Source organism: Eucyclogobius newberryi, unplaced genomic scaffold, assembly GCF_026437365.1.
Source record: "Eucyclogobius newberryi isolate DKJ021-1_F unplaced genomic scaffold, fEucNew1.0.hap1 SCAF_60, whole genome shotgun sequence".
In the NCBI taxonomy this organism is placed as follows: domain Eukaryota; kingdom Metazoa; phylum Chordata; class Actinopteri; order Gobiiformes; family Gobiidae; genus Eucyclogobius; species Eucyclogobius newberryi.
The window spans coordinates 315199-339215 of NW_027316279.1; the positions used below are offsets into that span (position 1 = coordinate 315199).

Below are 24017 nucleotides of genomic sequence, written 5' to 3' on the forward strand. Positions count from 1 at the left end.
AGGACACGCGAGTTGCAGCTTCCAATAATTTCAGAGACATATCTTTCCCTAGTTCTACATAAGATTAGGTTGTACATGTTCAGCTTCTCTTTGTAAATCTCTTTTTGAACCTGGAGCTTTGACTTGCGCCATTTCCGTTCGGCCCTGCGGCACTCCCTTTTCTGTGCCCTGACCGAATCATCATTTCTCCACGGCGCCTTCTGCTTATTTTTAACCATTTTAGCCTTTATAGGGGCGATGGTGTCCAGAACATTCAAAACACTAGATGTAACAGAGTTCAACAAATCATTTACATTAGAACATGAGACATTTTCAAAGTTTATCATTTCCATAAACAGTGCACCTGTGCCATCACTTATGTGTCTCCTCTGAACAATTGCAGGACCAACCGGAGGTTTGGGAGAAACAGACAGGTCAAAGAAGACACAGAAATGATCAGACAGAGCAACATCGATCACATTAACATTTGAAATATTTACCCCCTTTGTAATTATGAGATCTAGAGTGTGTCCTTTGCTGTGGGTGGGGCCTCTCACATGCTGAGTAAGACTGAAGGTTTCAAGGACAGCATCAAGCTCTTTAGCGTTTCTGTCACAAATATTATCAACATGCACATTGAAATCACCTGTAATGACCAAACCATCAAAGTCTGTGCATATGACTGAAAGCATCTCAGTAAAATCATCAGTAAAACTTTGGCAGTGCTGGGGAGGCTTGTATAAAACAATGAAGAGAATGGATGGAGACCGTTTTAGCTCCATTTTAAAGGATACATACTCAAATGATGAAAACACCCCAAAAGAACAACCTGCGGATAATTATTTCATCTCTAAAGACAGCACAGACTCCACCCCCTTTTTTGTTTTCTCGTGTTTCAGATTCAAACTTAAAGTTGAGTGGAGCAGATTCTATCAGAACTACATTTCCTGTGTTTTTGTCAAGCCATGTTTCAGTTAAAAACATAAAATCAATATTATAAGAAGAAATAAAATTATTAATTAAGAGAGATTTGTTACATAAGGATCTGACATTAGTAGCACATTGCTTTTGTCCATCCTATATTGTTATTTATTTTTTGGGGAAAAGGATAGCTGTGTAGTGAAAGAAGATGTAGGTTAAAAAAAGACCCATGATTAGACATTTTGAAGCAATTTGAGCCTATTATGGGTACATAACCCCATAAGCAATATGCACAGGACACTAGCCTCCAAAATCTGGGATTGTGGATTTCAGGTCCGTGATCTAATAGGCCGAGCCAGAAGGATTTTTTATTGGTCTCAAGCTTTCACTGTATTTTTCCAAAGATGCAGTATTGTGGTGGCCAGGTGGTCAAGCCGATGGGCAAGAAATCCATTGGCATTGCTTCATATTTCTTAGAACCCTGCTGGAAACATACCTTTCTCTTCCCCCTGACCAGCAAAGGACGTCACCTGCTTAACAGTGCTTGATTTGTAAATATATAGGTACAGGAACACTTGTGGACTGGGTGATCAGGCCAAAGAAGTTACTGTAACACACAAAAAGTGACACACATGTAAGTAAAGTAACAACTTGTGCCATAACCAGTAAAATATGAATTAAAAAAAAATACAGAATAGAATTTTTTATCCGATCACGGTTTCTGTTCTGTTTCTATTCTATCTGTTCTGCTTTTGTGCATTCTATCATTTCTGAGCATTTTTAATGAAGGGGATGTAGCTCAGTGGTAGAGCGCATGCTTTGCATGTATGAGGTCCTGGGTTCAATCCCCAGCATCTCCAGGCAATAGTACATCTTTGCTAATTGGCACATTGCGCTGCATTGCTTTTTAGAGACCTTCGCTTAAATTCATCACATCAGCACACGTGGAGCCCCAGTGGCCTAATGGATAAGCCAGGGATTGTGAGTTCAAGTCCCATCTGGAGTGTGTCAAAACTGTTTTCCGCTACAGTGAAGTTTTTAAGTAGTTTTGGGCTTTGAGCAGTATAAACGATGGGAGTGTCTGCAGAGCCGCGGCGCGCGGCCGAAACTGCCATGTTATTTTTGTGCCGGCCGCGCGCCGCGGCTCCTGAAACTGCTGCGCTATTTGAACGCGTTTTAGCGCCGTTTTAGACCGCGCCGGGTTAAGGTTAGGGTTAGGGTTAGGGTTTAAGGTTAAGGTTAGGGTAAAGGTTAGGGTTAAGGTTAAGGTTAAGGTTAAGGTTAAGGTTAAGGTTAAGGTTAAGGTTAAGGTTAAGGTTAAGGTTAAAGTTAAGGTTAAGGTTAGGGTTAGGGTTAGCGTTTAGGTTAGGGTTAAGGTTAAGGTTAAGGTTAGGGTTAGCCATGAGGCTATAACGGGCTATAAGGGAAATGCCGCGGTCCCTGAAACTGCGCGGCCATTTGACCGCGCTGCGCCTCTCCAGCCACGGCCATAAATGATAGCTCCTACTCTTTGGCTAATGGATATTCAAAAATCAAAATTGCATCCACAAGCTTAAAAAAATCAATAAATACATTGTGGACTGTCACCTTGCCATATTACAAGGCAGTGATTTTTTAGATACCTTTTGTTGAAATATGAAATATGCTTGATAGTGCGTCTTATCCCATCTAAAAAAAAAACTCTATTAAAAATCACAAAGTGGCTCTATTTGGCTGAACCAAAAGCAAAATACAAATCCCGAGATATGTGCTGCTTTAAAAATGCATGTTTAAAAGCTGATGACCCAACTATGCACTGTTCCTTAACCTCTCAAACATCAATTAGGCTTATGTTACAATTCAATCGGTTACTCTTGATCTTTAAATTTCTCATATGGTCTAGGGGTTAGAATTTCTAGTTCTCGCCGAGGCAGCCTGGGCGACATTCCCAACTTCCAATATGGGTATGTCTTGCCAAACCTGAGCTTACAATGCTTAATAAAACATGCTGTCTGCAGATATCATTGAAGCAATCCTGCAAGAATTCATGGAGGGTTAAATCTGGTAACGTAATTGCGTTGGTTTCAGAGAATAATGTGTATCATTTCCACTTTCTTAAACTCAGAGTGTATGCATATTGTTGTTGTGGCCGAGAGGTTAAGGCGATGGACTTGAAATCCATTGGGGTTTCCCCGCACAGGTTCGAATCCTGTCAACAACGTCTGTTTAGCAGCACAGTTTTTGAGGTTTCGTTCCATTCTATAAACCAGCATGTTCGCAGATGTTTAATTTCGGAGCAGTTCTTTCAGAACGAGGGCATGTATGAAATCCTTTGTTCGATCCCCTGCATCTCCATTCAATATTCCGTTGATGGCACAAAGTGAAAGAGGTTGTCTCCAGGTCTTGCTTGGGAAAAAAATCATGACAGGTAATAGGTGGTTATGTAGCTCAGTGTTAGAGCACAGTCTTTCGTTGCGAGATTCAACTTCCACATTCCTTTAAATTTAGATTTCATATTTTGAAGCAATTTGAGTCCATTAGACTTATACAGCCCCATAGGCATAATGCACTGGCCTCTTGAACCAGGGATTGCAGGTTCGAGTCCCATCGATGTTGCCAATCAGCAGAGTGGCGCAGCGGAAGCCTGCTGGGCCCATAACCCAGAGGTCGATAGATCGAAACCATCCTCTGCTAGAATAAGTTTACTTGCATTATAGGGATTGTTCATTAGAATTCATCAAACTAGTCAGCAATGTGTTGGATGATGGAAGCCGATCTTCAGTGAAAGCTCCCGGTTCCACATTACCTTTGAAACTAGGCAAGGCAAGTTTATTTGTAGAGCACATTTCATACACAAGGCAATTCAAAGTGCTTCACACAGCAGGAAAAATGCATTCAAATCACAAAGAAATTACAGAAACAGAAATACAATAAAATTAACTAAATTAAAAATGATCAATCCAACTGATTTTTTAAACTAATAATCACAAACAAAAGAGAAGAGTGCAAAGAAAAAATCCTTTCAATCACATGCGCAGCTAAACAAAACTGTTTTTAGCTTAGATTTGAACATTGTCAGAGTTGAAGCCTGTCTCACATCTTCAGGAAGACTGTTCCAGATTTTAGCTGCATAAAACTGAAACGCAGATTCCCCATGTTTTGTCCTGACTCTGGGCACCAGCAAGAGGCCGGTCCCTGAGGTCCTCAGAGTCCGAGATGGTTCATATGGCACTAACACATCCAAGATGTACTTTGGTGCTAGGCCATGGAGAGACTTGTACACAAGCAGAGCTGCTTTAAAGTCTATTCTCTGAGCCACAGGGAGCCATTGCAGAGACCTGAGAACAGGACTAATGTGATCATACTTCCTGGTTCTAGTCAGGACCCGAGCAGCAGCGTTCTGGATGTACTGCAGCTGTTTTAGAACTCGTTTGGAGAGGCCAGTGAGCAGGCTGTTACAATAGTCTAATCTACTGGAGACAAACGCATGGATAAGTCTCTCTAAATCTGGTTTTGACACTATATTTTTGATTTTGGCAATGTTTTTTCGATGGTAAAAAGCTGCTGATGTTATTTATTTGACGTGGCTATTAAAGTTCAAATCTGAGTCCATTATTACCCCCAGATTTCTAATTTGGTTTGTAGGTTTTAGAGCGAGACTCTGGAGGTGACCGCTAACACTTTCTCTTTGTTTCTGTGGGCCAAAAACAATTATTTCAGTCTTGTCTGAGTTCAGCTGGAGAAAGTTGTTTTGCATCCACAAACTGATCTGTTGGATGCAGTGACAGAGTGAATCTACTGGTCCATAGTCACCTGCCGATAGTGAAACATAGATCTGAGTGTCGTCTGCATAATTGTGATAGGACACATTTTCACTGCGTATCAACTGACCTAACGGCAGCATGTAGAGGTTGAACAGAAGGGGACCCAGGACTGACCCTTGGGGCACTCCACAGGTCAGGGTCATGTGGTCTGAGACACAGCTACCAATTTCAACAAAGTACTTCCTGTCTTCCAGATAGGACCTTAACCAGTTTAGGGCAGTGCCAGTGATGCCCACCCAGTCCTCTAGTCTCTGTAAGAGGATCCCATGATCAACAGTGTCAAAAGCAGCACTCAGATCTAACAGAATTAAGACTGAGGCTTTGCCCGTGTCAGTGTTCAGGCGGATGTCATTTGTCACCTTGACAAGAGCAGTCTCAGTGCTGTGATGAGGTCTAAAACCTGACTGAAAAGCATCAAATGAGTTGTTTATTAAGAGGAAATCTGTGAGCTGTTGGTAAACAACCTTTTCAAGGACTTTGCCCCAAAATGTCAGATTAGAGATGGGCCGGTAATGACTCAGTACTGCGGCATCAAGACTGCTCTTCTTTAGGAGAGGCTTTATGACCGCAGTTTTCAAAGACATTGGGAATGTTCCAGATTGAAGCGACATGTTAACTATGTGAGTGAATTGTGCTAACAAACTGTTCAGCACAGACTTTAGAAATCTGGTGGGTAACACATCAAGGCAGCATGTAGATGAACTCAGACTGGTGATGATCTCATGGACAGTTTTGTCAGTTACTGGTGCAAAGTGAGTTAGCTCTAAGTGTCTTGGTGGTTTTAGGGTAATTTTTTTGCATTGTGGGATTTATAGCATTTTTAATGCCCTGAACTTTGTCATTAAAGAATAATGCAAACTCATTACACTTGGATGTGGAAATTAGTTCTAACGGCAGCTGAGCTGGAGGGTTTGTTAATCTGTTTACTGTGGCAAACAGGACACGCGAGTTGCAGCTTCCAATAATTTCAGAGACATATCTTTCCCTAGTTCTACATAAGATTAGGTTGTACATGTTCAGCTTCTCTTTGTAAATCTCTTTTTGAACCTGGAGCTTTGACTTGCGCCATTTCCGTTCGGCCCTGCGGCACTCCCTTTTCTGTGCCCTGACCGAATCATCATTTCTCCACGGCGCCTTCTGCTTATTTTTAACCATTTTAGCCTTTATAGGGGCGATGGTGTCCAGAACATTCAAAACACTAGATGTAACAGAGTTCAACAAATCATTTACATTAGAACATGAGACATTTTCAAAGTTTATCATTTCCATAAACAGTGCACCTGTGCCATCACTTATGTGTCTCCTCTGAACAATTGCAGGACCAACCGGAGGTTTGGGAGAAACAGACAGGTCAAAGAAGACACAGAAATGATCAGACAGAGCAACATCGATCACATTAACATTTGAAATATTTACCCCCTTTGTAATTATGAGATCTAGAGTGTGTCCTTTGCTGTGGGTGGGGCCTCTCACATGCTGAGTAAGACTGAAGGTTTCAAGGACAGCATCAAGCTCTTTAGCGTTTCTGTCACAAATATTATCAACATGCACATTGAAATCACCTGTAATGACCAAACCATCAAAGTCTGTGCATATGACTGAAAGCATCTCAGTAAAATCATCAGTAAAACTTTGGCAGTGCTGGGGAGGCTTGTATAAAACAATGAAGAGAATGGATGGAGACCGTTTTAGCTCCATTTTAAAGGATACATACTCAAATGATGAAAACACCCCAAAAGAACAACCTGCGGATAATTATTTCATCTCTAAAGACAGCACAGACTCCACCCCCTTTTTTGTTTTCTCGTGTTTCAGATTCAAACTTAAAGTTGGGTGGAGCAGATTCTATCAGAACTACATTTCCTGTGTTTTTGTCAAGCCATGTTTCAGTTAAAAACATAAAATCAAGATTATAAGAAGAAATAAAATTATTAATTAAGAGAGATTTGTTACATAAGGATCTGACATTAGTAGCACATTGCTTTTGTCCATCCTATATTGTTATTTATTTTTTGGGGAAATGGATAGCTGTGTAGTGAAAGAAGATGTAGGTTAAAAAAAGACCCATGATTAGACATTTTGAAGCAATTTGAGCCTATTATGGGTACATAACCCCATAAGCAATATGCACAGGACACTAGCCTCCAAAATCTGGGATTGTGGATTTCAGGTCCGTGATCTAATAGGCCGAGCCAGAAGGATTTTTTTATTGGTCTCAAGCTTTCACTGTATTTTTCCAAAGATGCAGTATTGTGGTGGCCAGGTGGTCAAGCCGATGGGCAAGAAATCCATTGGTATTGCTTCATATTTCTTAGAACCCTGCTGGAAACATACCTTTCTCTTCCCCCTGACCAGCAAAGGACGTCACCTGCTTAACAGTGCTTGATTTGTAAATATATAGGTACAGGAACACTTGTGGACTGGGTGATCAGGCCAAAGAAGTTACTGTAACACACAAAAAGTGACACACATGTAAGTAAAGTAACAACTTGTGCCATAACCAGTAAAATATGAATTAAAAAAAAATACAGAATAGAATTTTTTATCCGATCACGGTTTCTGTTCTGTTTCTATTCTATCTGTTCTGTTTTTGTACATTCTATCATTTCTGAGCATTTTTAATGAAGGGGATGTAGCTCAGTGGTAGAGCGCATGCTTTGCATGTATGAGGTCCTGGGTTCAGTCCCCAGCATCTCCGGGCAATACCATATTCATTGCTAATTGGCACATTGCACTGCATTGATTTTTAGAGGCCCAGCACACGTGGAGCCCCAGTGGCCTAATGGATAAGCCAGGGATTGTGAGTTCAAGTCCCATCTGGAGTGTGTCAAAACTGTTTTCCGCTACAGTGAAGTTTTTAAGTAGTTTTGGGCTTTGAGCAGTATAAACGATGGGAGTGTCTGCAGAGCCGCGAAGCGCGGCCGAAACTGCCATGTTATTTTTGTGCCGGCCGCGCGCCGCGGCTCCTGAAACTGCTGCGCTATTTGAACGCGTTTTAGCGCCTTTTAGACCGCGCCGGGTTAAGGTTAGGGTTAGCGTTTAGGTTAGGGTTAAGGTTAAGGTTAGGGTTAGCCATGAGGCTATAACGGGCTATAAGGGAAATGCCGCGGTCCCTGAAACTGCGCGGCCATTTGACCGCGCTCCGGCTCTCCAGCCACGGCCATAAATGATAGCTCCTACTCTTTGGCTAATGGATATTCAAAATTCAAAATTGCATCCACAAGCTTGAAAAGCTCAATAAATACATTGTGGACTGTCACCTTGCCATATTACAACGCAGTGATTTTTTAGATACCTTTTGTTGAAATATCTGTCAGTAAAAGTGTAAGTATGGTATAGAGTAGGTTTATTCTCATCTGATGCCGAGATAGATGCCCAAACGCAAGCTTCGGTGCAAGCTCCCAGTCCCACATTACCTTTGAACCTGGCGGCACTTGTAAAATTCAAACAATATTATTTCATCCATCCACACTACCTGCAGGAAGGTGAGACAAAGTGGCCCACCCAGGTGGCCTGGGTTCAACTCCTGGCATGGGAACATCGTGGTCAGCCTTTTGGAAGACTTGAATCCACAGTATGAATAAGACTCGCTGTGGATACAAGTGAAATAAAACTGGATGGTGTCAAGAGAGGCATAGAAAAATCTCATCCATTTAGGATGCAGCATGCAATATGTAGTAATCAACCTTTAGCTGTTCCATGCCATGTAGCAGCGGTTGTACTTGAAAGCATGCCTTCACTGGGACCGGAACTTAAATCTAGCGCCTTAAAACACTCGGCCAGAATATGTAGAGGGGCACAACACAAACTCAGAGCTGCTTGATAGTGCGTCTTATCCCATCTAAAAGAAAACTGTATTAAAAATCACAAAGTGGCTCTATTTGGCTGAACCAAAAGCAAAATACAAATCCCGAGATATGTGCTGCTTTCCATTACATGCAGAACCAAGCACATTTATATATTAAAAATGCATGTTTAAAAGCTGATGACCCAACTATGCACTGTTCCTTAACCTCTCAAACATCAATTAGGCTTATGTTACAATTCAATCGGTTACTCTTGATCTTTAAATTTCTCATATGGTCTAGGGGTTAGAATTTCTAGTTCTCGCCGAGGCAGCCTGGGCGACATTCCCAACTTCCAATATGGGTATGTCTTGCCAAACCTGAGCTTACAATGCTTAATAAAACATGCTGTCTGCAGATATCATTGAAGCAATCCTGCAAGAATTCATGGAGGGTTAAATCTGGTAACGTAATTGCGTTGGTTTCAGAGAATAATGTGTATCATTTCCACTTTCTTAAACTCAGAGTGTATGCCTATTGTTGTTGTGGCCGAGAGGTTAAGGCGATGGACTCGAAATCCATTGGGGTTTCCCCGCACAGGTTCGAATCCTGTCAACAACGTCTGTTTAGCAGCACAGTTTTTGAGGTTTCGTTCCATTCTATAAACCAGCATGTTCGCAGATGTTTAACCCTTTAGGCGCCAGAGATTATGGATGAAATAAATGTATAAATAAAAAACTTCCTGAGATACAGAGAACTGAAGCCGGGGCACAGCTCTGGGTCGGCAGTGCCCCTGGAGGCCCGTAGAAGCTCCACACTCCAGTTTATTCTTGGATAAAAGGGCACCCAGCCGGTCTCGAACTCGCGTGAGGCGGAGCAGGGATCATCCACCCCGCACACGGCCAGACTTTGCCCGGCCAGGGAGCACCTTCTGCGGGTCGGAGGCTCCGGGTCGGAGCCCCTGGAGCCTGGAGCCCTCACCGGGCCCCGAACTCGGCTGCCGGAGGCAGTGCAGTGCCTCATGGATAAAGGGGCACCCAGCCGGTCTCGAACTCGCGTGAGGCGGAGCAGGGATCATCCACCCCGCACACGGCCAGACTTTGCCCGGCCAGGGAGCACCTTCTGCGGGTCGGAGGCTCCGGGTCGGAGCCCCTGGAGCCTGGAGCCCTCACCGGGCCCCGTGCTCGGCTGCCGGAGGCAGTGCAGTGCCTCATGGATAAAAGGGCACCCAGCCGGTCTCGAACTCGCGTGAGGCGGAGCAGGGATCATCCACCCCGCACACGGCCAGACTTTGCCCGGGGAAGGGCCACTCTGGCTGGGCATGGCCCCCACTGAGCACCCCCTGGAACCCCTGGAGCCCCCGGAGCACCTCCAGAGCCACCCCCCACTCTCCCCAGACTATGCCCGGGGAAGGGCCACTCTGGCTGGGCATGGCCTCCGCCGAGCACCCCCTGGAACCCCTGGAGCCCCTCCAGAGCCACCCCCCACTCCTCCAGACTTTGCCCGGGGAAGGGCCACTCTGGCTGGGCATGGCCCCCACTGAGTACCCCCTGGAACCCCTGGAGCCCCCGGAGCACCTCCAGAGCCACCCCCCACTCTCCCCAGATTCTGCCCGGGGAAGGGCCACTCTGGCTGGGCATGGCCTCCACTGAGCACCCCCTGGAGCCCCCGGAGCACCTCCAGAGCCACCCCCCACTCCTCCAGACTCTGCCCGGGGAAGGGACACTCTGGCTGGGCATGGCCTCCACTGAGCACCCCCTGGAGCCCCCGGAGCACCTCCAGAGCCACCCCCCACTCTCCCCAGACTCTGCCCGGGGAAGGGCCACTCTGGCCGGGCATGGCCTCCGCTGAGCACCCCCTGGAACCCCCGGAGGCCCTCCAGAGCCACCCCCCACTACTCCAGACTAACCCCGGGGAAGGGCCACTCTGGCTGGGCATGGCCTCCGCCGAGCACCCCCTGGAACCCCTGGAGCACCTCCAGGGCCACCCCCCACTCCTCCAGACTCACCCCGGGGAAGGTCCACTCTGGCTGGGCATGGCCTCCGCTGACCACCACCTGGAACCCCTGGAGCCCCCGGAGCACCTCCAGAGCCACCCCCCACTCTCCCCAGACTCTGCCCGGGGAAGGGACACTCTGGCTGGGCATGGCCTCCGCCGAGCACCCCCTGGAACCCCCGGAGGCCCTCCAGAGCCACCCCCCACTACTCCAGACTCACCCCGGGGAAGGGCCACTCTGGCTGGGCATGGCCTCCGCCGAGCACCCCCTGGAACCCCTGGAGCCCCTCCAGAGCCACCCCCCACTCCTCCAGACTTTGCCCGGGGAAGGGCCACTCTGGCTGGGCATGGCCCCCACTGAGCACCCCCTGGAACCCCTGGAGCCCCCGGAGCACCTCCAGAGCCACCCCCCACTCCTCCAGACTCTGCCCGGAGAAGGGACACTCTGGCTGGGCATGGCCTCCACTGAGCACCCCCTGGAGCCCCTGGAGCACCTCCAGAGCCACCCCCCACTCTCCCCAGACTATGCCCGGGGAAGGGCCACTCTGGCTGGGCATGGCCTCCGCCGAGCACCCCCTGGAACCCCTGGAGCCCCTCCAGAGCCACCCCCCACTCCTCCAGACTCACCCCGGGGAAGGGCCACTCTGGCTGGGCATGGCCTCCGCCGAGCACCCCCTGGAACCCCTGGAGCCCCTCCAGAGCCACCCCCCACTCCTCCAGACTCACCCCGGGGAAGGGCCACTCTGGCTGGGCATGGCCCCCACTGAGCACCCCCTGGAACCCCTGGAGCCCCCGGAGCACCTCCAGAGCCACCCCCCACTCTCCCCAGATTCTGCCCGGGGAAGGGCCACTCTGGCTGGGCATGGCCTCCACTGAGCACCCCCTGGAGCCCCCGGAGCACCTCCAGAGCCACCCCCCACTCTCCCCAGACTATGCCCGGGGAAGGGCCACTCTGGCTGGGCATGGCCTCCGCCGAGCACCCCCTGGAACCCCTGGAGCCCCTCCAGAGCCACCCCCCACTCCTCCAGACTCACCCCGGGGAAGGGCCACTCTGGCTGGGCATGGCCCCCACTGAGCACCCCCTGGAACCCCTGGAGCCCCCGGAGCACCTCCAGAGCCACCCCCCACTCTCCCCAGATTCTGCCCGGGGAAGGGCCACTCTGGCTGGGCATGGCCTCCGCCGAGCACCCCCTGGAACCCCTGGAGCCCCTCCAGAGCCACCCCGCATTCCCCCAAACTCAGTCTGGGGACGGGCCACTCTGGCTGGGCATGGCCTCCACTGAACACCCCCTGGAACCCACGGAGCACCTCCAGAGCCACCCCGCATTCCCCCAAACTCAGTCTGGGGACGGGCCACTCTTCCCCGGGTTGCAGGCTCTGGGACTCCGGGGATGACCACCGGGGACCAGGCCCTCCCTTCGAACCCGGGGACCCACACTTAAGCACCCCCACACGGGCTACACACCCTTGTTTCAGCCCCCTGCAGGTCCAAGCCCTTGGTACTATACCATGGAAGTCCGTGCCCTTGGTACTCCGACTGGAGTACCAAGGGAACGGCCCAGCACTCACCACAGAGGCTCGCGCCGGCCCCGGCCCACCTTTCGTCCCCGGGTACCCACACTTAAGCACCCCAACACGAGCTACACACCCTTGGTGCAGCCCCCTGGAAGTCCGTGCCCTTGGTACTCTGAGCCACTTTAAAACATAAAAAGCACCAGGACCCCAAGGCCCTGGCTCCCCTGTCCCCTACACCACACTTGGAGGCAGGGCCCTTGCCCTCCACTGGCTGCCCCCGCGCCCAATAACCGAAGAAGAGAGGGGGACCCGGAGGCCGGCCTACTAGGGTAACAGGTTTAATTTAGAGCCGGGGCTCTGGACCACAAATGCCAACAACCCAGCAGTGCGCAGGAGCCTTCGAAGCTGGATGAAACCAGAACGGGGCCCTACGATGGCGGTGACCAGCCAGTTGATAGCAAAGTGAGCCCTGGACAGGCGCTGCATTTGACAAACTCAGAGACGAGGAAGGGACCGGAGTCGGACCAAATATATCATCTGGCGCTGTGTCCAGCGTAAGGGTGAGCCAGCGCAAATCAGGACCACAAATGCCAACAACCCCGCAGTGCGCAGGAGCCTTCGAAGCTGGATGAAACCAGAACGGGGCCCTACGATGGCGGTGACCAGCCAGTTGATAGCAAAGTGAGCCCTGGACAGGCGCTGCATTTGACAAACTCAGAGACGAGGAAGGGACCGGAGTCGGACCAAAAATATGCGCCGGCCCTGCCCCCCGCCCCGCGCAGAGCCATCGGACACGTTGAGGCTGAAGGGGACTGGCGCAGAGCCCTTGGGCCCAGGGGCTAAGCGCAGCCATCATCCTTCAAGCCGCGCCTCCTGCTGCGCGGGGGTGAGTGACAATGGGCTCGGACTGTGGTTCCGTCGGACGCGTTGAGGCTGAAGGAGACTGGCGCAGAGCCCCTGTAACAGGGGCTAAGCGCAGCCATCATCCTCCAAGCCGCGCGTCCTTCAGTGCGGGGGTGAGTGACAGTGGGCCTGGACTGTTGTTCCACCGGACGCGTTGAGGCTGAAGGGGACTGGTGCAGAGCCCCTGTGCCAGGGGCTAAGCGCAGCCATCATCCTCCAAGCCGCGCGTCCTTCTGCGCAGGGGTGAGCAACAATGGACCCGGACTGTGTTCCCACCGGACGCGTTGAGGCTGAAGGGGACTGGCTCAGAGCCCCTGGCACAGGGGCTAAGCGCAGCCATCATCCTTCAAGCCGCGCGTCCTTCAGTGCGGGGGTGAGTGACGGTCCCATCTCCGGAGACAAGGGGCCAGGCGCGGGGGAAGCCAGTCAGACTGAAGCCCTGCGCCTGGTGGGACCTCTGTCTCGGCCTCGCTTCCAACGTGTCCGGCGTGAGGTTAGCCGGAGCAAACCACAGCCGCAAAATGTAAACAAACCCGCAGCGCGCAGGAGCCTTCGAAGCTGGATAAAACCAGAACAGGGCCCTACGATGGCGGGTCTTGAGTGCCAATAGACCAAGCTCCTTGTCTGGTATACATAGAACCATGATTTGTACCATTTTCATGGTTGATTCATGGATGATCCCTGCTCCGCCTCACGCGAGTTGGACGGCTGGGTGCCCTTTTATCCATGAGGCACTGCACTGCCTCCGGCAGCCAAGTTCGGGGCCCGGTGAGGGCTCCGGGCTCCAGGGGCTCCGACCCGGAGCCTCCGACCCGCAGAAGGTGCTCCCTGGCCGGGCAAAGTCTGGCCGTGTGCGGGGTGGATGGCCCTGGGTCTGGGCGGCGCTAAGATCACGGAGCGGGTCACCTCCGCGTACAGCCCGTGGTCAGCGTGACACCGTGCTCTGCCCCGAGCAATCAGAGCAAACAGGAAGCTTCTGGAAGTGCCCGGGAGTCTGGTAAAATCAAGCCGAAAATAGACCCTCTCATGCCGGGTCTGAGCGGTGCTTAGAGCCCGGAGGAGCGCGGAGCGCGGGGCTCCATTCAGAGGCTCCGTGATCCGACGCTCACCTCCGCACCTCCGAACCATGACTTGACATTACGGCTGTGAAGGAGCCTTGGAAGCTGGATAAAACCAGAACGGGGCTCATCGATCGCGGTTCTCGTGTGCCCGTCAAACGAGCTCCTTGCCCGGTAGCCGCTCAACCAGGAAATGTACCTGTTTCGATTGCGAAAAACGTCATTCTCAAAAACCGCCCGCCCCTCCCTCCCAGCATTACCATTTTGCACATTCCGCGTGAGAGCAGCGTAAGAATTTCTCGGGAGCAGCGTGATTTAGCCCGGGAATCTTGAGCTTAACGCTTATTCCCACGAGCCCAAAAAACGACTAAGTCCAACGGTATATAGTGTACTATTGCCGAAAAACGACAGAGTCGCTCGGGTAAAGTGTACTATTGCCGAAAAATGACAGAGTCTTTTCAGGTTTAGTGTACTATTTCGGTTTTTACTCTAAGTCCCTCAGGGGCATATGGTGCTATACTCTGATGGTCAGATCACCTCCAGGCCCCAGGGGAGTGCTTTTCTGGGGGCAAACAGTGCACTGATGATGGGGGATTATTTCATTTTGCTCATTTTGGTGTTTTTTCACATTTTAACCCATTTTCACCCCTTTTGCTCACAACTTCATACTACGGCCCGGAAAAACGACAGAGTCCCTCGGGTATAGTGTAATATTGCCGAAAAACGACAGAGTCCCTCGGGTATAGTGTACTATTGCCGAAAAACGACAGAGTCCCTCGGGTATAGTGTACTATTGCCGAAAAACGACAGAGTCCCTCGGGTATAGCGTACTATTGCCGAAAAACGACAGAGTCCCTCGGGTATAGTGTACTATTGGCTGGAAGCTCGGTTTTTTTTCTAAGACCAGCAGGGGTATATGGTACTATATTCTGGTGGTCAGATCACCTCCAGGCCCCAGGGGAGTGCTTTTCTGGGGGCAAACTGTGCACTGATGATGGGGGATTATTTCATTTTGCTCATTTTGGTGTTTTTTCACATTTTAACCCATTTTCACCCCTTTTGCTCACATCTTCAAACTCGGGCCCTGATTACAAGTTCTGACCAAATGATGACAAACACGGTATTTATTATGTATTTTTTTCATTTTTTTTATTTTTCCAACTTATACATCCATCATTGGTGCCAGGCAGGTTGTGGAGAAAGCAGTGAAGAAAGGAGAGAGCCATCACAGAAAAGATGTCCATCCAGGGTCAAGGTACCCTGCACTTTTACATATCCAAATGACAGCATTTAAAGTTTTTTAGCGTATGGTATCTCTCGTTGCATGGAACCGCACAGAGGCCAACGCCACACTGACGGCACCTGTACTTTGTTTGCCGCCTGCCTTTGGTACGAGAGCGGTCAGAGCACACGGCGCAGTCTGGACGTCCCTCTGCTTGACAAAGCCAATGACGCTCTGTGAGTCTCTGTGGCATTTCACCCTCCGGTCTTGAGCGCCTTTCTTGTTTTTTGGAGTGATCAGCCAGTAATGCATCAATAATGTTCTGAATGTAAACCTTTAAAGGTTTGTGTGGGCCTGGAGTGGATTTGGTGTATATGATGTGTGAGTTGACAATACTTATGCTTATAATGGCATTGAATATGCGATGATACCATTTCCGGGACCTGTGTGGAAAGAGGTATGTCTTCATCCTCTGGTCAGCAGTGTCCACTCCACCCATGTAGGCGTTGTACTGGTCGACACATACAGGTCTTTTGATGTCACGGAAGCCAGTGTCATCTGTCTTGGATCGGATCCTCCTCTGAACACAATCATTTCCATGGACTGTGGACAACATGGTGAGACGTTTAGTATCGTGCCAAGCACAAGCCAGGAGTTTTCCCTTTCTGCAAAAAACTGGGTCATCTCCTTTTTTCAGCTGTAAGACACTTTTACCAAGGCATTTTGGCATCCCCAACCTGGTAATCCTTACCGTCCCACACAGTCCAGTTTCCAAATCTGCTAATTCATTTGCAATTACAGGCGAGGTATAGTAACTGTCCATGTAAATCTCGTGTCCTTTGCCCGTAAAGGGAGAAACCAACTCACGGACAACTGCGTGTGTTGCACTGATGTTGCTTGCATTATTTTTGTACTGTCCAGTGTGCATTGACCAGCGCAAAACATACCCTGAACAGCTTTCACTCAGGGCATACACTCTATAGCCATATTTGTCAGGTTTATTCGGAGAGTAACATTTTAGTGAAGATCTCCCCTTGAAAGCTATTGTCATTTCATCTAAAGAAAGCTCCTTGATTGGACTGTAAACTGCTGCAAATTTGGGAATAATCAAATCTATTATTGGGCGGACTTTGAACAGTTTATCGTGCCCGGGCTCGCCTGTTCTCACATAATCATTATTGTTGACAAAATGAAAGAACGAAAGAATGATTTCAAATCTGTTTCTTGACATTACATTTCCAAATCCAGGCGTTTGTGTAAGCCAAAATGTTCCCCAGTAATCCTCGATTTCAGGTTTCTCAACAAGGCCCATGGAGAGATGCAAAGCGAAGAAAGCTTTCATTTCGGTGACTGATACATCATACCACTCAAGAAATCTTGAATGTGGCTTCAGAATCATAGGTGCCATACACTGATGTGCATATCTATTTGTCTCATCAGTAATGAAAGTCCAAAACTGATCGGTCAGAAAGAGTGACAGAATATCAAATGGATTAGCATCCGTCAGATCCATCTCTCCTGTGTAGCCAACTGGGTCTTCAAAAGGTTTGATCCATGCCTCAAATACCTCGACCTCTCTCAGCATGTCCCAGCTCTCATCCACCGGGCAAGTTTTACTGCAGCCACTGGTTCCACTGGTTCCTCGCCTCCGTCTGTCCTTTGCACCTGTCCGTTGTTTCGAAGTCCCTTCATCTCCACTTGGAAATCCATCGTCACTCTCGGGGAGATAATACCCTTCAGAGTCAGAATCTGCTGTAAATTGCATGCCACGTGTACTTCCTCCAGCCATTTTTTTCCTTACCGGATCTGCCCTGGATCATACCTGGCTAATAAGAGGAAGTTGCACCGAACCGACCAATGACTGAAGTGATTCATTTTCTACTATTATTTCATTAATTTCCTTGTACGGTAAAGTCGCATTTCTGCGACTTTGGCGCTTCAAGGGTTAATTTCGGAGCAGTTCTTTCAGAACGAGGGCATGTATGAAATCCTTTGTTCGATCCCCTGCATCTCCATTCAATATTCCGTTGATGGCACAAAGTGAAAGCGGTTGTCTCCAGGTCTTGCTTGGGAAAAAAATCATGACAGGTAATCGATGGTTATGTAGCTCAGTGTTAGAGCACAGTCTTTCGTTGCGAATTCAACTTCCACATTCCTTTAAATATAGATTTCATATTTTGAAGCAATTTGAGTCCATTAGACTTATACAGCCCCATAGGCATAATGCACTGGCCTCTTGAACCAGGGATTGTGGGTTCGAGTCCCATCATTGTTGCCAATCAGCAGAGTGGCGCAGCGGAAGCCTGCTGGGCCCATGACCCAGAGGTCGATGGATCGAAACCATCCTCTGCTAGAATATTTTTACTTGCATTATAGGGATTGTTCATTAGAATTCATCAAACTAGTTAGTAATGTGTTGGATGATGGAAGCCCATTTTCAGTGCAAGCTCCCAGTTCCACATTACCTTTGAAACTAGTAGCACATTGCTTTTGTCCATCCTATATTGTTATTTATTTTTTGGGGAAAAGGATAGCTGTGTAGTGAAAGAAGATGTAGGTTAAAAAAAGACCCATGATTAGACATTTTGAATGAATTTGAGCCTATTATGGGTAAATAACCCCACAAGCAATATGCACAGGACACTAGCCTCCAAAATCTGGGATTGTGGATTTCAAGTCCGTGATCTAATAGGCCGAGCCAGAAGGAAAATACAAATTACTAGATTTGTTGCACTTAGAATGGGCTTATATCCATTACATGTAGAACTGTTTCTTAACTCTCAAGCATCAACGAGGCCTCAATGAGGCCTACTTTACAATTTAATCAGCTCTCATCTCTCAAAATCCTTCCCATATGGTCTAGCGGTTAGGATTCCTGGCTCTCACCCAGGTGGGTTCAACTCCCGGTATGGGAATATCTAGTCAGCCCTGTTGGAAGACTTGCAGCCACATTGTGTACAAGACTCGCTGAGGATACAAGTACATTCAAGCTGGATGGATGTCAAGAGAAGCATAGAAACATGGCATCCATTTGGGCGCAGCGTGCAAAAGTTTGTCATCACGCTTTAGCTTTTCCATGCATCTATAGACCAGTGGGTTAGATGGTGTTTCTTTTTGGAGCATTTCTAGACAAAGTGGGTCAGCGATAGAGCGCATACTTTCCTTCATTTTGGATCAGACATGTTTTCCAGCAATGCTTGACTGGACAAGCATATCTTGATTTTTTATTGGTCTCAAGCTTTAACTGTATTTTTCCAAAGATGCAGTATTGTGGTGGCCAGGTGGTCAAGCCGATGGGCAAGAAATCCATTGGCATTGCTTCATATTTCTTAGAACCCTGCTGGAAACATACCTTTCTCTTCCCCCTGACCAGCAAAGGACGTCACCTGCTTAACAGTGCTTGATTTGTAAATATATAGGTACAGGAACACTTGTGGACTGGGTGATCAGGCCAAAGAAGTTACTGTAACACACAAAAAGTGACGCACATGTAAGTAAAGTAACAACTTGTGCCATAACCAGTAAAATATGAATTAAAAAAAAATACAGAATAGAATTTTTTATCCGATCACGGTTTCTGTTCTGTTTCTATTCTATCTGTTCTGTTTTTGTGCATTCTATCATTTTGGAGCATGGTTAATGAAGGGGATGTAGCTCAGTGGTAGAGCACATGCTTTGCATGTATGAGGTCCTGGGTTCAATCCCTAGTATCTCCAGGCAATAGTACATCTTTGCTAATTGGCACATTGCACTGCATTGATTTTTAGAGACCTTCGCTTAAATTCATCACATCAGCACACGTGGAGCCCCAGTGGCCTAATGGATAAGCCAGGGATTGTGAGTTCAAGTCCCATCTGGAGTGTGTCAAAACTGTTTTCCGCTACAGTGAAGTTTTTAAGTAGTTTTGGGCTTTGAGCAGTATAAACGATGGGAGTGTCTGCAGAGCCGCGGCGCGCGGCCGAAACTGCCATGTTATTTTTGTGCCGGCCGCGCGCCGCGGCTCCTGAAACTGCTGCGCTATTTGAACGCGTTTTAGCGCCGTTTTAGACCGCGCCGGGTTAAGGTTAGGGTTAGGGTTTAGGTTAGGATTAAGGTTAGGATGAGGCTATAACGGGCTATAAGGGAAATGCCGCGGTCCCTGAAACTGCGCGGCCATTTGACCGCGCTCCGGCTCTCCAGCCACGGACATAAATGATAGCTCCTACTCTTTGGCTAATGGATATTCAAAAATCAAAATTGCATCCACAAGCTTAAAAAACTCAATAAATACATTGTGGACTGTCACCTTGCCATATTACAAGGCAGTGATTTTTTTAGATACCTTTTGTTGAAATATCTGTCAGTAAAAGTGTAAGTATGGTATAGAGTAGGTTTATTCTCATCTGATGCCGAGATAGATGCCCAAACGCAAGCTTCGGTGCAAGCTCCCAGTCCCACATTACCTTTGAACCTGGCGGCACTTGTAAAATTCAAACAATATTATTTCATCCATCCACACTACCTGCAGGAAGGTGAGACAAAGTGGCCCACCCAGGTGGCCTGGGTTCAACTCCTGGCATGGGAACATCGTGGTCAGCCTTTTGGAAGACTTGAATCCACAGTATGAATAAGACTCGCTGTGGATACAAGTGAAATAAAACTGGATGGTGTCAAGAGAGGCATAGAAAAATCTCATCCATTTAGGATGCAGCATGCAATATGTAGTAATCAACCTTTAGCTGTTCCATGCCATGTAGCAGCGGTTGTACTTGAAAGCATGCCTTCACTGGGACCGGAACTTAAATCTAGCGCCTTAAAACACTCGGCCAGAATATGTAGAGGGGCACAACACAAACTCAGAGCTGCTTGATAGTGCTTCTTATCCCATTTTTAACAAACTGTATTGAAAATCAAAAGTGGCTCTATTTGGCTGAACCAAAAGCAAAATTCAAATCCCGAGATATGTGCTGCTTTCCATTACATGCAGAACCAAGCACATTTAGATATTAAAAATGCTTGTTTAAAAGCTGGTGATCCAACTATGCACTGTTCCTTAACCTCTCAAACATCAATTAGGCTTATGTTACAATTCAATCGGTTACTCTTGATATTTAAATTTCTCATATGGTCTAGGGGTTAGAATTTCTAGTTCTCGCCGAGGCAGCCTGGGCGACATTCCCAACTTCCAATATGGGTATGTCTTGCCAAACCTGAGTTTACAATGCTTAATAAAACATGCTGTCTGCAGATATCATTGAAGCAATCCTGCAAGAATTCATGGAGGGTTAACCCTTTAGGCGCCAGAGATTATGGATGAAATAAATGTATAAATAAAAAACTGCCTGAGATACAGAGAACTGAAGCCGGGCACAGCTCTGGGGAAGCAGTGCCCCTGGAGGCCCGGACAAGCTCCACACTCCACTTGCTTCTTGGAAAAAAGTGCCATGACGCAGGCTCGAACCCGCTTGGGGCGGAGCATGGAGCCTCCACGCCGCACACGGCCAGACACAGGCCGGCCAGGGAGCACCTTCTCCAGGCATGGGCTCTGGGAAGGACTCCCCTGGAGTCTGGAGCCTCCACCGGACCCCGAACGCGGCTGCCGAACGCGGCTGCCGAACGCGGCTGCCGAACGCGGCTGCCGAACGCGGCTGCCGAACGCGGCTGCCGAACGCGGCTGCCGAACGCGGCTGCCGAACGCGGCTGCCGAACGCGGCTGCCGAACGCGGCTGCCGAACGCGGCTGCCGAACGCGGCTGCCGGAGGCAGTGCAGACCCAGGCCGTTCAGGGAGCACCCTCTTCGGGCATGGGCTCTGGGGAGAAACCCCCTGGAGCCTGGGTGATCCACCCAGCACACGGCCAGACCCAGGCCGGCCAGGGGGAACTTTGGAGGGGACAATATAGCTGGGTCAGGGGCTCAAAAACACAATTTTGATGATTTTGTTTTATTTAGCAAAACCCTACACACAATTAGCACAACCACAAACCCAATTAGCAAAACACCTTATCTCCTTTGCAAAATGAACCACTCTTGTAAAAACTATACACTAATTGATCAAAACCATATTTTTTTTACCATATGAAACACACTCGTTGCATATGACTTAACTATGTTTGCCCCAGTTACACACCAGTTACACACCAGTTACACACCAGTTACACACCAGTTACACACCAGTTACACACCAGTTACAAACCAGTTACACACCAGTTACACACCAGTTACACACCAGTTACACACCAGTTACACACCAGTTACACACTGCTGTGGAAAACCTTAAACACTTTTGGCTAATCCTGCTTCTAAGTGCATAGAGTCGTGTGGGTGAAGTACACCGTGAATTTGCAAAATACCGCTCGGATTTGCACAACTGGAAACACAATGTCTGCTCACACTTTGTGCACAACAACACACACAGTGAACACTACACACACTTGTATGTGTTACTGTAGACACCACACAGGACACAAGACTAATGCTGTTGACAGTGTCATTTATTTTTTTCCATATACTCAAGCCAGCATTGCAAAAAAAAAAAACATTTCCCAATGTTTTCATGAACATTACATTTTATCCAGTACAAAAAAGAACCCTCCCAAACTCCTCCCCCTCTTCCTCCTGCTTGAAGTCTTCCTCTTCCTCTACCGCTATCTCTACCTCTACCTACCTCCACCTCGACCTACACCTCTGGCACGGCCTCTGCCTCCTTCTCCTTCTCCTTCTCCTTCTCCTCTTCGTCCTTCTCATCCTCACTCTTCCTCTTCCTCTTCCTTCCATTTTGGTTCAGCTTGGTGAACTCACATGCTGCATTTTTATAGTGCTTGAATCTGATTGGAGTGTCTACAATTAAGCAATCTTGTGTTTGGTCACCTAATGGCAGTGTTCAATGGATTGGCACATGGGTGTGGTCATTTGACAGTCAGTGCTTTAGAATTGCAAGGAAGTGACATCTCTATATACTTCTGTGTATAAATACATACAAGTGTGTTCAGTGTTACAAATCACTGTGTGTATTGTTTTGCACAAAGTGTGAACTGACTTATTGTGTTACAGTGGTGCAAATCTGAGGCCGAGTTTTGCTCCTTGAGTGTAAGGTTTTGATAATTGGGCTAAACCAGTGGTCCCCAAACGTTTTGACTCGAGGGCCACAATTGGGTTCTAAAATTTGACGGAGGGGCCGGGCCAGGAAAATATGGTGTGTTTGGGTTAATATAAATTACACGCAAGATTTGACCTGTAACTTGTAACAAAGCAACAAATGCAAGGCTGAATGTACAAATTGTTTTTCAAATGCATTAAATAATGATTATTTTAACTACATTTCAGTTGAATAAACACAGTAGGAAAATTGACCTTGAATTTCAGTGGGAACAGTGTTGTTGATCTCCCTGTTTTGCATCAAAGTCTGGTGTAAGTGTTGGTCAGTGAAGCTGGATCTGTGATGGGCTTTGTTCATGTTCATGACACTGAATGTCTCACATATGAAGGTCGAGCCAAACAAGACCAGCATCTTCTGTTCGTCCTCCGGAGGTTTTGTTTCCTTCAGTGAAGCATTAAAGTCGTTAAGTTTAAGAGTGTTGGACAGTTTTTTTATTAGCATTTATTCTACCCATAAATGATCTAGTAGTAACAGCATGTAATGATTAATATCCGTGAATAAAACATCTTAATAAATATCACCAGAATATGCAAACATTTTGACTTTAATGTTACTTTTTGCACTTCTGTCCTTCTCACGTCTCCAGTGGCTGGACACTTTGTCCAGGTTGATGCTTCGTTTGCTTCTTGCTGTGACTTTATGCTCATCAACTGCTCCAAAATTTGCCACTTCAAGACCATTTCTGGATGATATTATTCATAAACTAACAGGGCCGCACTGTCATAAACGCAGGTGCCCACGTTGTAACGAGATATTTACACAGAAATAAACGCAGTAATGATGCGTCTTTTAAACCGGGGGCCTCGTGGCGCACGCGGCGCACCCGCGGTCCACTTTAGTCCTGCTTTAGACCCGCTTTAGAACAAATCACAGCTGTCTCTAGTGTCCCCTCTGTCCTTGATGACTCTGTGTGGCTGATTTACCTGTGTCTTCACATCAGGATCATCTGCTCCTGAGCTCGTACACATCGAGTGAGTGTTACTGTGACATGAGATATTTACACAGAAATATGGTCCAGATAATGATGCACATGTGTCTTTGACTCGTAAGTCAGGTCTGGCCAAGAAAGTCTCATTTACACAATAGTGACACACCAGTGTCTATTGAACTGCAAATCTGAGGCCGAGTTTTGCTCCTTGAGTGTAAGGTTTTGATAATTGGGCTGAACTTTAGATTTGAGTGTTTATTCAATCGTAAAAAACTGTAATGACACTGCAATTCACGTTCTAATCTCACTATTTCTGATGTATTTTAGGTTTTGAGACAGAAAACTCCACATGAAAACAGATGGATTTTTTACTTTATTGTTGATTTGAAGGTTCCAGAGTAAAGATGATGCTGTTTGCCTTCACCATTGTATGACCAGTGTTACTCATTCTGTGACTCTGAGACACTTTTAATATTAGGATTCAAAGTCAACATAAAACACACTGAAAATCTACAGAGAAACAAACAGAACACAAATAGTTTCATTGGTGCAGTTTTAGATGAAATAAGAACATCACTTTTTACATTCTGACAAAGAGTTAAATGCAGTTACATTACACCAGGAATAACATTTGAACTGAAAGAAAGTTCAAATGAAGTTAGTTAAAAACAGTGTCTGATGTAAAATATGTAGAAAACATATGAGTTAAGTTTGAACAGTCAACTATTATTGTTCAAATTATGACTGTTCAAATCAGTCATAATTTGAACAA

General features: G+C 47.6%; 5 non-coding genes across 5 annotated transcripts; all 5 read left to right on the forward strand.

Annotated features, from left to right (window-relative positions):
* The first annotated feature begins 1688 nt into the window (after positions 1 to 1688).
* On the forward strand, positions 1689 to 1760 carry trnaa-ugc (transfer RNA alanine (anticodon UGC)). The gene has a single exon. It is a non-coding gene; the product is annotated as a tRNA-Ala (tRNA).
* A 1258-nt stretch (positions 1761 to 3018) lies between these two features.
* trnas-uga (transfer RNA serine (anticodon UGA)) lies at positions 3019 to 3100 on the forward strand. The gene has a single exon. It is a non-coding gene; the product is annotated as a tRNA-Ser (tRNA).
* A 4229-nt stretch (positions 3101 to 7329) lies between these two features.
* On the forward strand, positions 7330 to 7401 carry trnaa-ugc (transfer RNA alanine (anticodon UGC)). Its single transcript has one exon. It is a non-coding gene; the product is annotated as a tRNA-Ala (tRNA).
* A 1626-nt stretch (positions 7402 to 9027) lies between these two features.
* trnas-cga (transfer RNA serine (anticodon CGA)) lies at positions 9028 to 9109 on the forward strand. The gene has a single exon. It is a non-coding gene; the product is annotated as a tRNA-Ser (tRNA).
* Positions 9110 to 18825: 9716 nt separating this feature from the next.
* On the forward strand, positions 18826 to 18897 carry trnaa-ugc (transfer RNA alanine (anticodon UGC)). Its single transcript has one exon. It is a non-coding gene; the product is annotated as a tRNA-Ala (tRNA).
* Positions 18898 to 24017: the final 5120 nt, after the last annotated feature.